The sequence below is a fragment of the Staurois parvus genome, unplaced genomic scaffold (assembly GCF_062004578.1).
Source record: "Staurois parvus isolate SC_StPar_1 unplaced genomic scaffold, SC_StPar_1.0 ptg000657l, whole genome shotgun sequence".
Taxonomy (NCBI): domain Eukaryota; kingdom Metazoa; phylum Chordata; class Amphibia; order Anura; family Ranidae; genus Staurois; species Staurois parvus.
The window spans coordinates 1,318,559-1,335,388 of NW_028318453.1; the positions used below are offsets into that span (position 1 = coordinate 1,318,559).

At 39.2% G+C, this 16,830-nt stretch overlaps 1 protein-coding gene across 1 annotated transcript in view; it reads right to left on the bottom strand.

Annotated features, from left to right (window-relative positions):
* Window positions 1–442: 442 nt before the first annotated feature.
* Window positions 443–16,830, bottom strand: part of MTHFD1L (methylenetetrahydrofolate dehydrogenase (NADP+ dependent) 1 like) — a 351,175-nt gene continuing 334,787 nt past the window's right edge. The window contains exon 28 of the mRNA XM_089694250.1: window positions 443–2,586. The gene's annotated coding sequence lies outside the window, so the exon portion shown is untranslated. The remainder of the gene's footprint in view (window positions 2,587–16,830) is intronic.

Here is a 16,830-nt window from a genome sequence, read left to right on the forward strand (position 1 = left end):
ATTGCATGTACGAGTGTGTGTGTATATATATATATATATATATATATATATATATATATATATATATATATATATATATATTAAAAACATCCCCTTTAAAATGACAAGACATATGTAAAATAACTCTTCAACTATGGCATTACAACATTGTTCTCAACTCATGGGGACTATTTATTGGTGGCTGACTGTGTGAAAGTGTCCACCTAAAAACAGTTTGTTCAGTGATGGATGCACCAACTCGGGCATTAGAACTCTTTACACCGTTTTCCCACAAGATTAATTTTTAATGAAACATGCAGTAATAACTGAAAACCAAAATGTTTAATAGAAACATGTACTGTTTGGTATATTTACATGGCAGAGTCAACAACCTTCCCAGATTTACTTTCAAGTGACCAACTAAAAATCAATTGTGAAAAAAACCCAAAAAAAACATACAATATGCTTTTCAACTTATTTATTCAACGAGTTGCATAAGTGTAAAACTCATTTAAAACTCATTCTTTACAGAACAGTTCAGGAAAAAACAAACACTGCTGGATATGATATGCTAAAAGAGACAAGGCATAGAAGGCACTGCGATTTTCATTGTAGGTAGGATTCTTTATTGAACAAACTTACCTCAAACTAATAAGTCAAGGAACAGTTCAGGAACAATGTAACATTGCTGAATACTGTAAAATAATAAAGACCTAAATTGAAAGCACCATGATTCTAACGCCATATTACCACCTAGAACATAACTAGTGCTGCCAGGTACAAACCCAAGAGGCTAGATTCTGGCTCAAGTTGCCACAATGTCTACCGGAAAATAGAGGACCTTAGAAAAAGATTATTAATTAGAATATTTTATTTGCACAGACATATGAAAGGATAAATTCACCGTAAAAAATAGTAGTTACAATTTTTTTTACCTGCAAAGAAATGTGCATTAATTGTTTTTTCTTAGGAGCCTGGAAAGCATTACACCTGTGCAATGTCAGGCTCCTGCAGACTCAGTGGGGTTAATTTACTAAAGCTGGAGAGTCCAAAATCAGACTCCCTTCTGCATAGAAACCAATCAGCTTCCAGGTTTCATTGCCAAAGCTTCATTGAACAAGCTGAGGTTAGAAGCTGATTGGTTTCTATGCAGAAGGGAGTCTGATTTTGGACTCTCCAGCTTTAGTAAATAAACCCCAGTGTGTCTTGTCTGTCCATACCTCTGATATGAGCAGGCAGTTACTGCTGTCCAGGAAGAATCAATTAACTATGAGGTTGTTCACCAAGCCTTCAGTTCGTTGAGTACAAGCCATCAGCCGCAATGGCTGTTGGTACTTGCAGACTATTAATTCACCTGCAGGGCCATGCTCTTTGGGGGGGGGGGGGGGGGTAGGATGCTACAGAAACTTTTCAATTTATTCCAAAATATGTTACGTTACATGAGTGAACAAAATAATACTCTTAATATGTCTCATGTAGTTAGACTATATGAGCCAAAGCTATATCTAATACCTCCAGGTATTGTCTACCAATAAGAAAGCCTACACAAACGCATGAAACTGATTGACATATGGATGGATGATACTTCCCTCTCTCTAAAGTGTATGTTTAGACAAAACTGTTGTCTTCATTTTGGACACAGCAGGGAAGGGTTATAGTTCACTGCTACTTGTTAGAGAATTTGCCCTCACTTTCTGTCTTGCCAAGAATGTGTTACCATACAAGTAAGGGAAATTCTTCAACAGTAATACAGACAGAAATAACAATTCCCTTTAGTAGGGGAACGCTAAAACCCATTTCAAATTTTGTTTCTGTATGTACCTCTGCTGAAGATTTTTCTTCAGTTTCTGTATGGTGAAGCCAGTGCCAGCTGGACAGAAAGCAAGGGGAAAGATCTCCATCATAGCCTTGAATAGCTGCAAACTTTTTTTGTATACAGTGGGGAAGGACTGGGAGTTCTAATTCTTCTCCACTACATCCAAAAAAGGGAAAATATAAAAAAAAAAGAAAAAAAAAAAAAGGTTTTGGGCTTGACATTCCCTTTAATGACTAGAACACTTCTTATGCACATGGCTATTGTATTGAAGCTCTCACTGCTCATGTACAATGATGTCATTTCACAAATGCTGTATGAGTTGTATCTCGAGTGCTAAACCTGTGTTGCCAAGGGTTTGCTTTGTAGCACCTCACAAAAATACATTTTTAATGCAAAACAAATGGCCTATATTAAAGATTTGAATATGCAAGCTTAAAAAATACCAACATTTAGCAATTTTAAGTCATTTATAGATTGTACAGTACCTTGGTATGATAGCATAAATTGCAGTATCAAGCATGTATTGTTAAAGAATAAAGTCCATGAATAAAAAAAAAAAAAACTTGATGGCTTTCTCAGCGGTAAGTCTAATATTTCAAGCAGTGCTGTATAAGTAAGCCAGTTATCCTTTGCCCCAGTAGCTTCATGTTTAACATTTCAGTTCTTGGAAAGATTGGATGTGAATGTAAAAACGCTGCGGTTTCTCAATGGGTCCAGTTGGCTAAAAGAAGAATTATGTAGTAAGCATTCTTGGGATTCACAGAGATTCCAGGCAAAGGCAGTGCAGAATTCTGTGGAAGAAAAGAAAGTAGATACCAATTTTAATATTTTGCTTAACAGCAGGCTTTAGAAACAAGCCATTAATTCAACCTGAGTAGACAGTAGCTCAATTGTGTGGTTGATCCACAAAGCAAAGCAGGAGCATGTCAGGAGGGAACAAAATTTCAATTGAAAGAGAATATGCACTTTAAGTAGACTTTAAAGACACAGTATATAATATCTGTATATGTTTGTTCAGATTGATCATTCCTATTTACAGATTCTATTAATTATTCTTGTTCAGAGTATCCATCACTGTTATAAAACAAAATTTAACCTATCTAGCTTTCCCATGTGTTTTCAGTCTGGTTTGACAAGTTTTAGGGAGAAGCAGATTACCAGATTACCAGTTACAAGTTTTATATCTTTGTACATTTTAATTTATACTGCTGCATACGTTATTTCCCATAAGTGCCAATTAATTTCATAAGTTCCAAATATGTGACCAGAAACTATTCATATTGATAAAGTTTTTGCTTTTTAGGCAACATGATTAATATTATCCACTTGCCCTCTGGAAGATTTACCCCCCTTCCTGCCCAGGCCATTTTTTCTTTGACAATTGCAGTCATGCAACACTGTACCCAAATTAAAATTTTTGTCCTTTTTCCCTACAAATAGAGTTTTCTTTTGAATGACAATTTTGAAGAAAAAAACAAAAAAAAACACACATAAAACCTATCCAATAAAAATTTAAAAAATGAAATTTGTTCATAAAATTTAGGCCAAGATGTATTCTACTACATATTTTGGATTAAAAAAAATCCTAATAAGCATATATTGATTAGTTTGCACAAAAGTTATAGTGTCTATAAACTTTGGGACAAATACTGGAATTTTGTTTTTTAAACCAGTAATGGTGGCAATCAGCAACCTATAAGCAGGACTGCAATATTGTGGCAGACATTTTTACACTAACTGACGCTGACACTTTGTGGGAACCAGTGACACCAATACAGTGATCAGTGCTAAAAATATGCATTAATGACACTGGTTGGGAGAGGGTTCCCATCTAGGGTGATCAAAGGGTTAAGTCTGTGCCTAGCTATGTGCCTGTGTGTGTCCTTAACTTGGTAAAATTACTTTTTTATATGTTAAAAATCTGAATAATATATTTTAAAAATATATATTTTTAAAAATCAATATATACAGTGGGGATCGAAAGTTTGGGCACCCCAGCTAAAAATTTGTATTAATGTGCATAAAGAAGCCAAGGAAAGATGGAAAAATCTCCAAAAGGCATCAAATTACAGATTAGACATTCTTATAATATGTCAACAAAAGTTCGATTTTATTTCCATCATTTACACTTTCAAAATAACAGAAAACAAAAAAATGGCGTCTGCAAAAGTTTGGGCACCCTGCAGAATTTATAGCATGCACTGCCCCCTTTCCAAAGCTGAGACCTGCCAGTGTCTTGGATTGTTCTCAATCATCCTCTGGGAAGACCAGGTGATGTCAATCTCAAAGGTTTTAAATGCCCAGACTCATCTGACCTTGCCCCAACAATCAGCACCATGGGTTCTTCTAAGCAGTTGTCTAGAAAACTGAAACTGAAAATAGTTGACGCTCACAAAGCTGGAGAAGGCTATAAGAAGATAGCAAAGCGTTTTCAGATGTCAATATACTCTGTTCGGAATGTAATTAAGAAATGGCAGTCATCAGGACCAGTGGAAGTTAAAGCAAGATCTGGAAGACCAAGAAAAATATCAGACAGAACAGCTCGCAGGATTGTGAGAAAAACAATTCAAAATCCACGTTTGACTGCACGATCCCTCCAGAAAGATCTGGCAGACACTGGAGTTGTGGTACACTATTCCACTATAAAGAGATACTTGTACAAATATGGTCTTCATGGAAGAGTCATCAGAAGAAAACCTCTTCTACATCCTCACCACAAAAATCATCGTTTGAACTTTGCAAATGAACATATAGACAAGCCTGATGCATTTTGGAAACAAGTTCTGTGGACCGATGAGGTTAAAATAGAACTTTTTGGCTGGAATGAGCAAAGGTACATTTGGAGAAGAAGGGGCACAGAATTTAATGAAAAGAACCTCTGTCCAACTGTTAAGCATGGGGTTGGATCAATCATGCTTTGGGGTTGTGTTGCAGCCAGTGGCACAGGGAACATCTCACTAGTAGAAGGAAAAATGGATTCAATAAAATTTCAGCAAATTTTGGATGGTAACTTGATGCCATCTGTGAAAAAGCTGAAGTTAAAGAGAGGATGGCTTCTACAAATGGATAATGATCCTAAACACACCTCGAAATCCATGGGGGATTACATCAAGAGGCATAAACTGAAGGTTTTGCCATGGCCTTCACAATCTCCTGACCTCAACATAATTGAAAATCTATGGTTAGACCTTAAAAGAGCAGTGCGTGACAGACAGCCCAGAAATCTCAAAGAACTGGGAGACTTTTGTAAGGAAGAATGGGCAAAGATACCTCAAACAAGAATTGAGACTCTTGGCTGGCTACAAAAAGCGTTTACAAGCTGTGATACTTGCCAAAGGGGGCAGTACAAGATATTAACTCTGCAGGGTGCCCAAACTTTTGGGGACGCCATTTTTTTGTTTTCTGTTATTTTGAAAGTGTAAATGATGTAAATAAAATCTAACTTTTGTTGACATATTATAAGAATGTCTAATCTGTAAGTTGATGCCTTTGGAGATTTTTCCATCTTTCCTTGGCTTCTTTATGCACATTAATACAAATTTTTAGCTGGGGTGCCCAAACTTTCGATCCCCACTGTATATATTCAGATTTTTTTTAACATATACAGTCATTTTAGCATATACTGTATTTGTAAATGCATTCCAAAAATGTAGATTTGTATTTTTAAAGACATACAGTATATTTGAAATGCATTTTTAAAAATATTGTTCACATATTTTGTAAAAAAAAAAATCTTTTGATAAATCGCTGCTTCTTCCTTAATACCTTCCCTCCCTGTAAGGTTCTCCAGAGCACTGGTCCGGTCCCATATCCCCCTCCCCATCCTGGAAGTCACACACCTTGCCGGCTTCCTTCTCCCCTCCCCCTCTTTCTTTTTTCTCCCTTCCATTTCTTCTCCCCCCCCCTCTTTTTCTACTGGTTATTTTACTAAGTTTGCAATAATCATACAGTTGCTATAAGGCCCCGGGCCTCATGTTCTCATCTGCTACACATATTGTAAACGATTGTTGCATCCAGCTGTATGTCCTATACCCCTATAACATGTTTGAACAAGAAAAACACATTTCAACATGCAAAATATATATATATATATATATATATATATATATATATATATATACACACACACACACACACACACACACACACATATACACACACATATACAATATATATATATATATATATATATACACATATACACATACACACACATATATACACACACACACATATATATATATATACATATACACACAAATATATATATATATATATATATATATATATATATATATACACACACACACACACACACACATATACATATACATACATACACACACACAGTTGTGTTCAAAATAATAGTGTGTTGAAAAAAGTGAATAAAGCTCAAAATCCTTCGAATAGCTTTTATTTCCATACACACAAATGCATTGGGAACACTACACATTCTATTCCAACTCAAAACATGAAGAAAAATATATCAAATTTGTGGTGTTCCTCTAAAAAAAATTGAAGAAAAGTGAATATTAGACTGTTCAAAAAAATAGCAGTGTTTGTATTCTTCTTTACAAACTCAGACATTCACTATATAAAACTGAAAAATTTTGAGTCCTTGCCATTTTGGCTATTCTATCCATTCGAATGGTAGTTTTTCGCTTTCTTCCACGTCTTACAGGTTTTGGATGCCATTTTAAAGCATTTGCTATCATTTTAGCTGAGCAGCCTATCATTTTCTGCACTTCTTTATATGTTTTCCCCTCTCCAATCTACTTTTTAATCAAGGTACGCTGTTCTTCTGAACAATGTCCGGAAAGACCCATTTTCCTCAGAATTTCAGAGAAATGCACTGTAACCAGCATGTACAACATTTGCTGCCTTCCTTCCTTAAATAAGGGCAATAATTGCCACCTGTTTTTCAAAGAATGAATGACCTCACTAATAGAACTCTACACTGCTATTATTTTGAACATGCCCCTTTCAATTAGTGATTCAATTACACAGAATCAGCAGCATGCATGTCATGACTGTTGGATTTCTATTACTCTACTAGACTTGCTAGTAAATTATTTGCCATGTAGAAAAATCATTTGTACCAAAAACATTGCCAAATTTGTAGAATTTCAAAAATTTATGGCAATATATTTTAGAATATTTTTAAGATATATTTCAAATATATTTTTCTTCCATATGGGCAGGCACAGCTGAGCTCTTCCTACCTGCCTGACAGTTCACGGCAGTAGCAATCCACCAGCGGCACGCGTTCACCCCCATGAGGCGGAAGTGCAAAATCACATATATACACAGGTGAAACTCGAAAAATTAGAATATCGTGTAAAAGTTAATTTATTTCAGTAATGCAACTTAAAAGGTGAAGCTAATATATGAGATAGACTCATTACATGCAAAGCAAGATAGTTCAAGCCGTGATATGTCACAATTGTGATGATTATGGCTTACAGCTCATGAAAACCCCAAATCCACAATCTCAGAAAATTAGAATATTGTGAAAAGGTGCAATATTCTAGGCTCAAAGTGTCCCACTCTAATCAGTTAATTAAGCCATAACACCTGCAAAGGGTTCCTGAGCCTTTAAATGGTTTCTCAGTCTGGTTCAGTAGGAATCACAATCATGGGAAAGACTGCTGACCCGACAGTTGTGCAGAAAAGCATCACTGACACCCTCCATAAGGAGGGAAAGCCTCAAAATGTAATTGCAAAAGAAGTTGGATGTTCCCAAAGTGCTGTATCAAAGCACATTAATAGAAAGTTATGTGGAAGGGAAAAGTGTGGAAGAAAAAAAGGTGCACAAGCAGCAGGGATGACCGCAGCCTGGAGAGAATTGTCAGGAAAAGGCCATTCAAAAGTGTTGGGGACTTTCACAAGGAGTGGACTGAGGCTGGGGTCAGTGCATCAAGAGCCACCACACACAGACTATCCTGGACATGGGCTTCAAATGTTGTATTTCTCTTGTCAAGCTGCTCCTGAACAACAAACAACGTCAGAAGCGTCTTACCTGGGCTAAAGAAAAACAGACCTGGTCTGTTGCTCAGTGGTCCAAAGTCCTCTTTTCTGATGAGAATAACTTTTGCATCTCATTTGGAAACCAAGGACCCAGAGTATGGAGGAAGAATAAGAGAGGCACACACTGCAAGATGCTTGAAGTCCATTGTGAAATTTCCAGAGTCTGTGTTGATTTGGGGGGCCATGTCATCTGCTGGTGTTGGTCCACTGTGCTTCATTAAGTCCAGGGTCAATGCAGCCATCTACCAGGAGATTTTGGAGCACTTCATGCTTCCTTCCATAGATGAGCTTTATGGGGATGCGGACTTCATTTTCCAGCAGGACTTGGCACCTGCCCACAGCACCAAAACCTGGTTCAATGACCATGGGATTACTGTGCTTGATTGGCCAGCAAACTCACCTGACCTGAACCCCATAGAGAATCTATGGGGCATTGCCAAGAGAAAGATGAGAGACTTGAGACCGAACAATGCAGAAGAGCTGAAGGCCGCTATTGAAGCATCCTTGTCTTCCATAACACCTCAGCAGTGCCACAGGTTGATAGCTTCCATGCCACGTCGCACTGAGGCAGTAATTGCTGCAAAAGGGGCCCAAACCAAGTACTGAGTATATATGCATGCTTATACTTTTCAGAGGTCCGATATTGTTCTATGTACAATCCTTGCTTTATTGATTGCATATAATATTCTAATTTACTGAGATTGTGGATTTGGGGTTTTCATGAGCTGTAAACCATAATCATCACAATTATGATAAATCACGGCTTGAACTATCTTGCTTTGCATGCAATGAGTCTATCTCATATATTAGGTTCACCTTTTAAGTTGCATTACTGAAATAAATGAACTTTTCCCCGATATTCTAATTTTTCAAGCTTCATCTGTATATCTGATTTCGCACAGGAGAGCCGCCCTGTAGCAGTAAAACTGCTATAGGGAGGAGAGAAAGTGGTTAATGAAACATGGATATTGTTATTTTTATTATGTTAACCTGCTTCCCTTACAGTAGCTGAGCAGCTATATGTAGTCTAGTATCGAACACCTTGAAAAACGGTCTTTGTACCCACCCTTCCAGCATAATATGCGAGCAGAGCTCATATAGAATAAGAATTGAGAAAGGTCCTATTGCAAGTCTTTGTCTCCATTTTTAGTGCTCCTCAGCTATAACATACAGAGGAAGTGGCCACTCAAAGGTAATTTTTTGCTTTAAGGCTTTCACAGGAGTCTGGATACTAGGGGCTTAGAGACTGTAATAAACAATCTTTTGACAACAAAGTTTTTAAATTATATCAGGATTATACCATCTGACCAATTTAGGTATGTCACGATATGGGTCTCTGCCAGTCCCAGGTATTAATTCCTTGTTCCTAATCCCTCCTGGCCATAGGAAGAGCTTCCTCCAATTAGTATTCACTCCTGTGTGCCAAAGGCCCCTAGCTGTAATTAACTCACCCCTCCACAAAAGGTCCCAAATTCAGTTAGTGTATACATCCCTAATTAGTGCCTTACTTTTGTATTAATGTATTTCCCCCCACTAATTATCCTGCCCAACCAGTCCTTTATGTGTACAGCCACAAATTAAATTACTGTAGTTCCATTCTCTTAATTGTCACCTGCTAATGACCCCCTCCGCCTCTCTTCCTGCTCAGGCAGTTTAAGAGGTCAGTGCTGGTCTCTCTTGTTGTGCCATTCTGCTGGGCAACCACTGAGGGGTCCAGCTGGACTCTAGTGGCCCCCCGGCTCTGCCTGAGCCCCATTGGAGAAAGGGGGATCCCAGAAGCTACATCAGCCCTGCCTGGAACTCTGTCAGCTCTGCCTGAGACTATCACATCAGCTTTGCGTGAGTGTATGCTCCCCTTGTGCTAACTCACTGCTTATGAACTGCCTCTTGGATTACAGATTGCTGTAGAACCTTTAATTTTGCCCACCGGGGCTAGATTACAAGTATTTTGGACTCTCTCCCTGCACTACTCCCCATTGAGTGACTGTTGTCTGTTTTATTAAAGCTTTAAGTGTTTGCCGTCTGCCTTGTGTGTTCTGTCCCGCTTACCCTCCATTACAAGGTACATTAGGTGTTCCTCTTTAAGTGATTTACCAGAATAGGAAACATCCAAATAAATTAGAATGTTGGGAACAATTCTTCATGAAAACTCTTAACCGAAAGTGGTTGTAAAGGCTGAAGGTTATTTTACCTTTATGCCTTCTATGCATGAAGGTTGTGTGCTGCTCCCCTCAGAGCCCCCCCCCCATGCTCACCTGAGGCCCCTCTTGATCCATGATCCAGCGATATATGCAGGGAAGCCTTGGCTGTCCCTTCCTCTCTCTCCTCATTGGATGACACACTGTAGCGGGAGCCCTTGATTCCCATTGCTGTCAATCACAGACAATGAGGAGAGAGCAAGCGGAGAACCTTTCGAATCACTTTACATATATCGTAGGTATATCTCTAAACTGCACTTAGGTCAGTGCCAGAGTATCAGTGCTGCCAAAAGACTGGACAAATGAAACCAATCAGATAATGCCATCTAGCAAAACACTGAAACCATGCTAAAAGGAAGAAAGTGCACACATTTGGCTAAAAAGTCAGTGTGACCCACTGTAGACAGATTTCACAATGTTTCCATTTAAGGCACTGGAGGCTTGCCTGTGGAAGCTTGTGCATCATTACCTTCTAATGTTCCTGCTTTATCAGTCATTCAAGACAGTTCTGAATCTGATTGGTGCCTTAAGAAACTTTTTAGCACCAACACAGTGATACATCCAGCTTTCTACTTTATTTGAGAGATAGCAATATGTTTGGTTTATTAATGACAAAGAGGACTACGGTATTCTAGTGAGCTACGTCCATGTCTGACTATTAAACTGAAATACTAAGCTGGTAATCTGTGCTTCCAATACCTATCTCACACCTTCAGTTTTGACCTGAATAATGCTATAATGTGAATCCCAAAAGAAAATTGACCCCCAGGGATTTAGTTTGTAAACAGAAAATGTGTAACAAGAGTAAAAAATATCCAGTTGTATTAATCACATAAAAAAAACATATATAAAATAGCATAAAAATAATGCCTATAAAACATACAGAGACCATCACCTGCCCCCACATGGGGTGAACCATCCAATGAAAGACACCCTAGGTTCTACAGAGTATGAAACCATGGGTAGGGATTCCAACGTGTTCTTAGGGAAAAAAAATGGCGTCTTCTTCTAGGGCTTATCTTTGTTCACATGTAAACAAATGGTGAGCCCATACTTTTGATTTTCTGATAACCCTGACATTCTTATGAGCACTGTAAGCTCAAGGCCAGACAAATTCATTTTTCCAGAGTGAAATTAGCTATCCATGGAAGTAACATTCATGCATGTATACAATGCCAAATCATTTCAAATTAATTTTCAAAAGGTAGATCTGTTTATATCAGAATCCTATTTTTGAACAATTTGCAGTTTGTTTAGCCAGTTGATAAACCATAACCTTGAAATGTCCTCTGGACATTTCCATTATGTCAGGGAAAAAAAGAAAAAAAAAAAAAAAAGAAGGTGGCTCAGAAGTACAGTAAGAAATTTGTAAAAACTGTACATATGCAATTCATTAAGGAAAGCACTTACCGGAAATCTGATTCTACCTGATCAGTCACATAACCAATGCATTATGTTAAGCGGATTAGACATACATGTAAAAATGTGAGAACTCAGGTGGACAATTTTTGGCGTTACTGTGGCCCAGTACTGTACATGTTCCTGTGAATTAATAAAAGGCCTGAAACAGAGTAACAACCAGAGCAGACAGATTCCAAAGCAGAGACCAGTATGTAAGCCAAGAAATATTTTACAAAAACAATATGTAAACTGGGTCAATGGTCACCTGGGAATCAAGGGAACTCCTCAGTTCAAGAAAGCCAGTTAATATGTAAAAATAGGTCTAAAACTGCAGCCATGTGAAATGGAGGCCAGACAAATCAGCTGAAATTCCCATTTGCCTATTACAGTAAGAAGTTTCCTAAAATTAACAAAGAACAAATATAGTATAATGCAGGTGTGGAAAAAGTGCTTCTGATCTAAACATTACAATTTGTTGAAGCTACTGTACTCATGTAATAAGTGGAAATGGCAATGATTTCGTGTAACCTAATGATCTGTATTGATTACATCTGATTGGTTTCTGAGGGGTGATGAAGTTTTCAAAATGTACTACCTTATTAAAAACTTTGATTAATCGCATAAATCATAAATGCACTTTCCCTGGGGTGAGTGGATACGGAGACAGAGAAAGTTTTGCCTCAAGTTAAACTTTAAAGCATATCTAAAAACGGACATGTGATATATTGCAGATGGGCGTTAAAAAGATCTGCTAGGAAGTGACAAAAGACACTGCATTTCTGGATAGATCAATGGGTATTTCTGTATATGCTGAAAATGTTCTCTGCCTGACAAATGAGCACTACTGTAGCCGGGTGCAGCCAGCGCTGTGCGCTCATTCCCCGCTGGTACTTGTATAGGAGCTGGTCTGTCCAGATTATTCTCCTATACGGCACCCCTACTGCATAGAGGGAATGCGGCCAGTTTATTTTTTTTCTCTCACTGCTGGCTATGCATGTTGTCTGCTTGCTCCTGCTCTTTCCCCTCCTTCCTGGCAGTGCAGTGTAACTCTAATCAGGAGCAGAAAGAGAAGGAGACAATGGAAGCCTCCAAGAACTTGCTGGGCAGAAGCTATGGATGATGGTAATCGTAGTTCTTAAAGGGGGCACTGCACCATACTTGCTATTGAAGACTAATGGCTACTGAACTTCAATTCTGAGTGACAGAGAGCAAGAGAGAGACGCTGCATCATCAGGATTGGACCCGAGAGACTGCAACCTGTGTGAGGGTCCAGGACCTTGCTTCTGGAACCTGCTGATTGCCAAGATTTTTGGACCATTCTTTACTCACCAACACTCTTAAAGGGGCAGTGCACCATCTAAAGAAGGGCCCAACTAATAGCCTGCCAATGTTAATTATTGGGGCCAAGTACTTTCTATCCCCTCCAGGGGTACCCTGGTTTACATCAGGACCCTTTCGATTCTTCTGAACTGGTTGATTCAGTTTAAAGACTCTAATCACCTGGCTATAGTTTAATTTAACCTTGCTATAGTTCTTTAAATGCAAGCTAGTGGTTAGTTGCCAATACTTTTATCATAGTGTCTTTAAAGTGAAACTAGGTGGTTTCCATTTTTTTCCTTTAAAATAACAAACATGTCATACTTACCTGCTCTATGTAATGGTTTTGCACAGAACAGCCCCAATCCTCCTCTTTTCGGGTTGCCCACTGGCGCTACTGACCCCTCCCCCTGATGATTGCTTGCTCTGGAGGCACTCGTGCATGTTCGCTCCCAAACTGCCTCTGTGTCATATTGATGCGACACACAGAGCGCGGCTCAGCCCCGCTCCCATGCCTGTAATTGGCAGAAGCCAATGGCTCCTGCTGTGTCTCAGTCAATGAGGCAGAGACTCGGGAGAGCTTCTGCTCTCATGCACATCGCTGGATCTGGAACGGGCTCAGGTGAGTATAAGGGGGGCTGAGGGGTGAGGTGCACACGGAAGGTGTTTTATTTTCACCTTCAGGCTTTAGAACCATTTTTTTTTAACTGAGTTTTATTGACATATACAACAAATACAGCATGCGTCACAGGTTATAGACTGAAGGGAAGTATACCATTTAAAACCACTTTACCTCCTGTGTTATCGGTTTGTTGGTCTACACCATGTTGAACTGAATTGCCATAATATATTCAATTAATTTACACCCAAGACATTTGTGTCCTTATTTCTGTACATTCTTATAGCTATATTCAAATTTTGGGGCTCCGTGTGGTGAGCATCTTTTTCCAAGGTTCAAGCCGGGTCTGCAACAGCACTGGAGTGTGGATAATTAGGATCTCTTAGTGAGGAGTCACATGCAACTGACTAAGTAGCTTTCTGGTGAGTGAATGGTGGTGGAGGACCCCACACTGGAGAGAAGCACTTGGCGGGATTGAACATAGTTTGTCAGGGTTGGCACTGCAAGCATACAGATTCACATTGAAAGGACTGTTGTATATATTTATTCTTTTGCACTTGGCACTTTTGGAAAACGTGCATATTTTCACTCATTGATTTGAAATAATATTATACAGGATTTATATATCACCAACAGTTTGCTCAGTGCTGTACAATTTAAAGGGAGACAATACAGCAACAATACAGTTCAATACAAGAGGGTTAGGAGAGCCATCTGCTCCTTGGAGCTCACAATCTAAGAGGGAGTGGCTGGTGGTACAAAAAGGTAATAACTGTGGGGGATGGACTGGTAGGAGGAATAGAAGATTCCGTTATTATCTGAAGGCAGGATAGACTTCCCTGAAGAGATTGGTTTTCAGAGATCGCCTAAAAGTGAGCAGAATAGGTGATAGTCTGATAGATTGGGGTAGAGATGCAGATAGCAGGAGGTCGTGGGAGGAACGGGGAGGATAGTTTGGGTGATATTTGGAGACAAGATTGGTGATGTAATTTGGGGCAGAGTTATAAATGGTTTTATATGTTATTGATAATGTTTTGAATTTTATTAGTTGGGCAATAGGAAGCCAGTCGAGGGATTGGCACAGAGGGATGGCATATATGGAATGGTTAGTAAGGTGGATGAATCTGGCAGCAGCATTCATGATAGACTGAAGAGGGGATACCCTGCGTTGAGGTAGGTCAATGAGGAGGGAGTTACAATAGTCATGGCGAGAGATAACCAGGGAGTGAATAAGTTGCTTAGTTGTTTCCGAGGTTAAGAACGGGCATATCTTGGAGATGTTGCGGAGGTGAAGTCTACAAGATTTGGACAGTGATTGGATTTAGGTCTAAAAAGACAGATGGGAGTCTAGGATTACACCTAGTACCCTGGCATGAGGGGAGGGACTGATGGTTGTATTATTGATCTTGATGGAGAAGTCAGGGGAGGGGGCACGGGCTGGAGGAAAAAGTATAAGCTCAGTTTTTGAAAGAGTGAGTTTGAGGAAGTGGAGTGACATCCATGCCAATATGTCACTTAGTAGGTTAGTAATGCAAGAGGAGACTGAAGGGGTGAGGTGAGGAGTAGAAAGATAGATTTGTGTGTCATCAGCATAGAGATGGAACTTAAAAGCCATGGGAGTTTATCAAGTGACCTAGGGAGGAGGTGTAGATGGAGAAGAGAAGGGGTCCAAGGACAGAACCTTGAGGAACCCCAACAGAAAGAGGAAGTGGAGAGGAGGAGACTGAGTTATAGGTAATGCTGAAGGAGTGCTGTGATAGGTAGGCGGAGAACCAGGAGAGAGCAGTCTCGGAGGCCAAGAGAGTGGCGTTTTTTGAGAAGGAGGGGATGGTCAACAGTATCAAAAGCCGCAGAGAGGTCAAGTAGCAAGAGTATAGAGTAGTGGCCATTGGTTTTAGCAGTTAGTACATCATTAGTGAGTTTTAATAGGGCAGTTTCAGTGGAGTGTAGTGAGCGAAAGCCAGACTGTAAAGGGTCAAGAAGGTTGTTGTCAGTGAGGTGGTAGGTCAGGCAATTGTAGACAAAGCGTTCTAAGAGTTTAAAGGTGAATGGGAGCAGGGAGATGTTGTTCAGGTTGGTGGGGTCCAGCGAGGGTTTTCTAAGTATGGGAGTGATGTGTGCATGTTTTAAAGGGGTGGGGAATATTAATTATTTGGACAGACATTTTATACGCTGCACTGTTTTGCTATTTTATCAGTATGCCCTGTGGTAGAAATGCATGGCTCCTCCATAGCCCATCTTTATCTCCCAACATCTGATGAATGGAGAAAATTATATGAGTACGACAAGAAACACATGATTCCTTGAAATGAAGTCTAAGTGAATTAACTCAACATCAGGAGGATAAACAACACTGTTCTCCTTGTGACACAGTCATGAGAACTCTATGTTGCATAAATAGTATAAGTAAATAGAAGACTAATAGCTACTACACATTGTTTCAACCTTACAAATTAGACTCACATTGGCAACCATGTGAAACTTGCATTTTAAGTAATTAGTACAGAAGAGGCTTTTAGTCACCATGTGAAGTGATTGAAACAAGTAAGATTAGACCTTCTTCATATTTCAGTAGGATCATTGGCCTGATGTATAAAAACCCTAAGAAGAGTGGCGGTGCCACTCACAAATACCATCTGCAATATCTCTAAGGCTGGTAAGAACATGGAAGGCGGATAAGGTTTGCTTGCAATAAAAAAAAATAAAAGCGTTGGAAGCTCAACTGCTTTTTCACACAGTGGATTGTTCTAACTTTCTCTTTCACCTTTGAAGCAACAGGGAGCTTGCCATTACTCTGATTCATTCATATATAATTAAAGTATCCAAAGCCAAAATGTGGCGAGGAGTTAGACCTTTGTTAAGCTTTTATTGCTGTGTGTATACTCATATGGGAGGTTTACTCTCTCTATTTGTACGCTGACACCAGGATTGAAAGTGAGGGAAAATCTAAACTTTTAAGTTGTCACCAGAACAGGAAGAGAGGAAGGATATTCCAGTGGGGACAACTGTCTAAGAGGATTCTCTCACTTTGGAGGGACTTCCTTTCACTTCTTACTTTGGAAGTAAAAGATACACCTTTACAATTACATAGAGACAGCAAAAATGGCAGGATTTTAACAAATCCCTAATCTATCTAAAAAAAAAAAAGAAAAAAAAGAAAAAAAGTAAAAAGTCTTGGCTTTATACATATTTTAACCACTTCAGTCTCTGCGATGTACTCGTACATAGGCAGGAGGAAGGGGTTATACCAGGATGCCGCCTGCAGCTACAGGAATCATCCTGGTATTTTTTTAGCTGGCGATGGGCTTTCATTTTATTTTTGTACTTAGCCACTGGATTGCTTTTACAGATGGCAGAAGGGGAGGTGGGATGGGAGAGCCCAAGACTGAAGCCAGTGCTTCTGCCGACTGAGCATAGAGATGGCCGAGGACCAGAACGTCCTTGTTAATCTCTATGGTCTAAGAAACTGGAAG